General features: G+C 55.2%; 1 pseudogene across 1 annotated transcript; it reads left to right on the forward strand.

The window, feature by feature from the left end:
• Window positions 1-4523: 4523 nt before the first annotated feature.
• On the forward strand, window positions 4524-5507 carry LOC103261134 (annotated as a pseudogene). The gene has a single exon (XR_002482005.1). The product of XR_002482005.1 is annotated as a repulsive guidance molecule A pseudogene (transcript).
• Window positions 5508-6606: the final 1099 nt, after the last annotated feature.

The following is a 6606-nucleotide window of genomic DNA, read 5'->3' on the forward strand; positions in this document are numbered from 1 at the left end:
GGATATCTTCTTGGTGAACCTGGACAGGGCCAGGCCACTGTCTTTGCAGGCTTCTGTTTGTCCCAGAGTAGCTAATCCTGAAAGCCTGAGGCCTCAAGAGAGGCCTGGGTCAAAACAAAACATGGCAGTGCACATGATGCCTCGTGATGTGCTTCGAGGGGCACAAAACTCTGTGTGTCTCTGTGAGGAAGAACCCCAGGTAGTAAGGGTTAACAGAGGTCCAGGAGTGGCCCTGTCCAGGGGCACACTCAATGGCTGAGATGGAAATGAACGCTCAGGAATTGTCCTAACTTCCCATCAGTTTCCTTAAATCCCCTGGCTCCATGCGTCTCAGTTGTCTTGTGTCCCCTAAAAGGTGGCTGCAGGCCTGGAAGGGGCCACCTCCACCTGCGAGGCCACTGGCTTTTAGCATTCAGCTTGGATCATTCTGAAAAACTGGTTTCCTCTTCTGCTCACTTGCTGCGAGATCCAGTTCAAACTCTCAAACTTTCCTTCTTTCTTTCCTTGGACATTTGCATCAGAAAAAGCCCACGTTTTATGCTGGGAGTTAAGGTCTCCTGCTTTTTTGAAAGACACGGCACATAAAAATCAGCCTCTCTGGAATCTCTTTGGCAGGTGATGCCACAGCTTTTGCTTTTGATGCTGGGCCAGGTTACATTCAGGTCCCTGACCCAGGGAAGTGGGGGGGAGAGGTGGGGCCGGCTGCGGGTGGCGATTTAGTGCGGTGGATAGTGCAGTTGGGTGACTGTGGGGCTGGGGACCGCTCAGCTCACTCAGTGGAGGACTCTCCAGCCCTAGCATCCCTGCAGCCCATCCCCTGGGAAGTGACGTTCCCGTCACATCCACTTTAGGCCCATGGGTCCCAGACCGCTGTGGTACCGCCTGGAGAGACAGCAGAGGGGAAAGGGCATCTCAGTTCTGGTCCCAGCTCATCACTGCCAGTGGCCTTTTCCAAGCCATTCCCCTGCTGAGAACTTCCACTTCCTTATCTGTGATGGAAATGCTGTCTTCCTCTTAAACTCTCAGGAAGATCTGCAAGGCTAGCTTGAAGTCTCCTGGAAGCTGGGAAGCCCAAGGAGTCAAGGATGTGTCAGTTGGCAGCAGCCCCTCCTCCTGGTGGGCTCCATGAAGGCCTTTTTGCAGGGAAGGCCTGAGACCAAGGTGGTGGGTGTTTACTGCCCTGGGGACAAATGGGTCCCTATGGCTGCATCATGCTTTTGGGCCTTGGGGAAGCTGAGGCGATCTCAGCTGAGACCCAAAGAGGGACTTGTGAGTGCACTTTGAAAAGTATAGAATCAGGGCTGGCATGGTGGCTCACACCTGTAGTCCCAGCACTTTGGTAGACTGAAGTGGGAGGATGACTTGAGGCCAGGAGTTTGTTGGAGACCAGCCTGGCAACATAGGGAAATCCCAAATCTACAAAAAAAATTTTTGTTTTGTTTGTTTGAGTTGGAGTCTCACTCTGTCGCTCAGACTGGAGTGCCGTGGCCGCTCCCGGCCACCGCAGCCTCGACCTACTGGGCTCCGGCGATCCTTCCGCCTCAGCCTTCCAAGTAGCTGGAACTACAGGTGTGCGCTACCACGCCCGGCTAATTTTTTGATTTATTGTAGAGATGAGCTCTCGCCAAGTTGCCCAGGCGGGTCTCAAACCCGCGGGCTCAGGCAATCCACTCACCTCAGCCTCCCAAGGCACGGGATTACAGGCTGAGCCACCAAGCTCGGCTAAAAATTAGCTGAGTGTGGTGGTACGCACCTATAGTCATAGCTACTTGGGAGGCTAAGACGGGAGGATTGCTTGAACCCAGAAGGTATAATTATGCCACTGCACTCTAGCCCAGGCAACAGAGCAAAACCCTGTTTCTAAACAAACAAACAAACAAAAACAGAAAAAAGGAAGAAAAGGGAAGAGCCTGTCCCCACCCTTCCACTTCTGACTGCCACCTGCCCTGAGGCCATCGAGCTTACATCTGTAAAGGAGTGAGGACTCAACAGAAAAGCAACCTGTCACCTGCACAGGGGTTTTATCAACATTATCATTACCTCTGTTTTGAGGTGAGACTCAGACATGGGCCTCCTTCACTGCTGTGTCTACTACCCAGTCTTGGGACACTGCACTTTGCTTAAGTAAGCCCCGTTGAGGGCAGAACTCTTGTCTTTGTCCACCTTTGTGGCCCTGTGGCAAAAGGTGTGAGAGAGGAGGAGAAAGGAGCTTGTGTGTATCCTGCCTCCTTCAGGGCAACTGAGAGAAGAGCTGTTAATGCCTCTAGGCCTCAGTTTGCATATCTGTTGAATGCAGGTAATAAATAAGTCCTGAGTCCTAGGGTTAAAGGGGACACATGTACAATGTCTAGCACTGAGTTAATGCACATTAGCTATTAGTTGAGCATCAGCCTCCCCCGTAAATTATTTAACAGAACAAACTTAACACAAAACTTTCACTGGCCAGGTGCATTGACTCATGCTTGTAATCCCAGCACTTGGGGAGGCTGAGGCTGGAGGATCCCTTGAGGCCAGGAGTTTGAGACCAGCTTGGGCAACATAGGGAGACCTCACCTGTACAGAAAATTCCTTCCCGATTCTTCAGGCTTTGCTTACATCAGTGACTCGAAGTCCCTGTAACACCCCTGTGGGAGGTACCCACACATCTCTATGACTCAGAGAGGTCAGTGAACTTACCCAAGGTCACTCAGCTGTGGGGTGACAGAGCTGGAGTTGATCCTGACCATTTGTCCCACTGCTGCCTCCCAAGTGAGGTCCACTTTGGTGGGACTCTCCAACTGAGCATTGCCCCAGGATGTAAAATCTGTCACCTGTTAAGTTCTTCCACAGACCCAGAGATCTGCTCATTTACTCATTAACAAGGACTGAGGCAAAACTTGTTGAAATTGTGTCTCAGGACCCTGAGTTCCTGACTGCACCACCTCCCAAAAAGTGTCTGAGCAGAAGAGGCATTTTTGGATGCCGTGAAAACTAGAGGAAGGAAGGGGTTATGGCAGGCAGGAAACGGGATGCCCTGTGTCAGGAGCCAGGATGTGGAGAATGGGCTACATGGGGGTGGGGTGGGGGTCTCCAGGCGGAGGACAAGGGCTCGGATCACCATGTCTTGACTCCCCTCTCCCTCTACAAAGCTATAGGGATCATCCCCTGGGTGAAAGTAGGTCCTTGTCACAAGATGGGGAAGTGGGCTAGGTGAAGTTGGGTCAACCTGGCCCTTTGGGCACTCAAACATCTCATATGGGCAGCTTCTGCAGAGGGGCTTGGGAGGGCCCCCTCCCCTGCCCCATGACTGTCTTAGCTCGGGCTGGCGCTTTAAAATGCCCCAGACTGGGAGGCTTAAGCAGACGTTTATTTTCTCACTGTTCTGGGAGATGGAAGTCCATGGGGGCCAACACAGTCAGATTCCAGTGAGGGCCCATCTCCTGACTGTCAGGCGGCCACCTTCTCCTGTTATTTACCTAACCTGACTCTTTAATTTACATAAAGGTAATAAAATCTATAGCTCTTCCAGCAAATGTTTTATTTTTTTCCTAATGTGCACATTTGAATAAGTATATGATTCCTCAAATTAAAAGAAAGAAGTGTTCACTTAGATACCACTAGGTATATGACCTGGGCAGGTGACTTAGGCTCCAGGAGGACTGTGCCAGCCCACCTGTGGAGATGGGAGAAATCCCAGGTACAAGGCTGCGCAGCAAGGCAGTGCTGGATGGGTGTTCTCTTATCACCTGCCCTCAGATATTTCTGTTCTGGTGTTCTGCACAACTCGATCTTACAGGTAAAACCAACTCCAGAGAAGCAAACTGACTTTTCCAAGTTAGTAGCCTAGCCCGGCTATGGCCTCCTTCCCCCTCTGAAGACCATCCCAGCCAGCACTGGGCTACAACCCAAGAGGATAGGCCTCCCAGCTGGTCCCCAGCCCCTTTGTCCTGGTACCTGTGTAGAAATGTCTGTCCTACTGTAGGTCTGCACGCCATTCGTGGTCACTAGGGGCTGTGCTGAAGAATCCAGAAGGCCAGGATAGGGCAGGTTCCATGTGTCTAGGTACAAGATTCGGGTGTGTGAAAGCCACAGTTCTGAGGCATGGTCATTTTGGCTGATTAACACTAAGATCTCAAAGCTTGTGAGTGACTTACGGGCATTATGGCAGATTCAAGGTCGCTACTCTCAGTTGCTTCCCAGCTTGCTTTTTCTGAGCAGGATAGCAAGGGATGGAGCTACAGTGGCCGTGAGGGACAGTGGGTCCTCGATGACCAGGGCTGGAAGAGTGAGCAGTCCTACCAGGCTGCATTCATTGCGCATTGGCTATATGCCGCCACTGTGCAGAGTCCACATGTGACAAATCATTTAACGCTCTCAGAGACCTGACATGGTAGGTCCTGTTAGCCTGCCTTCCAGATACGTATAATGAGGCACAGAGTTTAAGTAGTTCGCACAAGGTGACACAGTGGCAGAGCTGGAGACAGTTTAATAGTGGGGCTTAATTTCCTGCCGAGTTCCTGTTGTTTCTGCCGAAATTCTTGGAGATGGCCATAAAAGTGTCAATAGACGTCAAAGGCCCGAGGATGGCCAGTCAGCTCCCACGGGCCTGCTTCCCAAAAAAGGTGACCACTCCTGTGCCGGTCCACACGCCTGGGCACCGGGTGTCACTACCGGCTGCGCAGAAGAATCCAGAAGGCCAGTTAGAGCAGGTTCTGCCCTTTCGGGCCTCCTGCGGGCCCTTTCTTCTGCGTTCACCATCTGTGCGGACACCCAGTGGGTGGCGCGACCTAGAAGAGGCGTCCTGCCGCGACGGCGCCTGCACCAGGCGCCCAGTAAGGCTGGGTAGCCGAGGCCGGGGTCGCCAGGCCCCGCCCTCACGGCGTGTCCCTTCCTTCCCCACAGCCACGTCCCCGTGCAAGATTCTCAAGTGCAACTCTGAGTTCTGGAGCGCCACGTCGGGGAGCCACGCCGCCGTCCCGGACGACGCCCCCGAGTTCTGCGCGGCCCTGCGCACCTACGCCCTGTGCACGCGGCGGACGGCCCGCACCTGCCGGGGCGACCTGGCCTACCACTCGGCGGTCCATGGCATAGAGGACCTCATGAGCCAGCACAACTGCTCCAAGGATGGCCCCACCTCGCAGCCGCGCCTGCGCACGCTCCCGCCGGCGGGGGACAGCCAGGAGCGCTCGGACAGCCCCGAGGTCTGCCACTACGAGAAGAGCTTCCACAGGCAGGCGGCCGCCCCCAACTACACGCACTGCGGCCTGTTCGGGGACCCGCACCTCAGGACTTTCACAGACCGCTTCCAGACCTGCAAGGTTCAGGGCGCCTGGCCGCTTATCGACAATAATTACCTGAACGTGCAGGTCACCAACACGCCCGTGCTGCCCGGCTCGGCTGCCACTGCCACCAGCAAGGTGAGGGGGAGGGCGGGCCGCGGGGACACAGCCCTGATCTTTGCGTCTTTGCGCGGTGGAGACAGAGACCCGGGGGCCATGGTGTCTGGGAATGGGGGGAGAGGGAGCTGAGTGAGGACACGGAGGCACCTTGGATGAGAACCCCCGGACCACCCGTGCTGTCTTTTCCGCCTGCCAGCCCCGCCTGGCTGGCATAGCTCCATTTGACAGATCGGTAGGCAGAGTGACCTCCCCGCCCAGAATGCAGTCAGCTGGGATGCTGAGCTGCTTTTTGACCTGGGTCCAGGTGGCTCCAGAGCCCAGAATGTTCTCAGATGCCCCCAGAAGGCCACCAAGGGCTGCTCACTTTCTGACCCAGGGCGGCCTCGGTATCTGGGGCGGCAAGAATTGAGTCCTCTTTACAGGGTCACAGCCAGAGGCGGCCACACATGTGGCTGGTGGCCCAGGCAAAGGGACGTTCCCATCTACCCCAGATTTTCCCTTCCCCGCTCACTTTTGGGGAGGTTGTCCTGTGACCTCATATGCAGACTCAGCCGGAGAACAAGGTCTCAAGGCTGGTGGAGGGGGGCTGGTGGCTCTGAGTTCAGGTGACGGGGACATGTCCGCTCTCCTCAATGCCCAGCCTGCTGACGCCCCCTGGGGTTTCCAGCTTGGCAGAAGGGCACCAGGTCTGTTTTCCTAGGAAGAGCAAGTTGGAAGGCCGCATGTCAGGCAGTGCCAGGCTAGCCCACAAGGGCGCTTCTGTTCCTTCCCACCCCTCTTCACCCCAGAGGAGGACAGCGAGGTGACCTGGAAGCCAAGCAGATGTTCTTCCCCGCCACTTCTTTCTGCTCTGGTGGCCCTTGTCTGCCCCTGGGGGTCTCTTTTTGGGCCTTCAACTGGGGAGAAAACAAATAGGTCTGTACCCCACTGATGCCCGAGCAGGCCCTTGGTGCTGGGCCATGACGCCTCATGGGCACAAGATTTTTGGCCAGCGTGCTCCGTTCTGTCCCCTTCCCAACCCTCTGCAGACTCGGGGCTCCACATCAAGGGTCCGGTTGCCTTCCCTGTGGCCCCTTCATCTACCCGCCACCCATCTTCCCTGGTGCCAGGATAAACAAATGCTGGGAGTCTGAGGATGCAGCTTCTAAATCTAGCTGCCAACGTTCAGCAGAGGGGACCTGGCCTCCCTGTCCCATCCTGCAGGCTCCTGAGGGCTGGCAGAGGTGTA

This window comes from Carlito syrichta, unplaced genomic scaffold, assembly GCF_000164805.1.
Source record: "Carlito syrichta isolate Samal-C Ts95f unplaced genomic scaffold, Tarsius_syrichta-2.0.1 Scaffold303612, whole genome shotgun sequence".
Taxonomy (NCBI): Eukaryota; Metazoa; Chordata; class Mammalia; order Primates; family Tarsiidae; genus Carlito; species Carlito syrichta.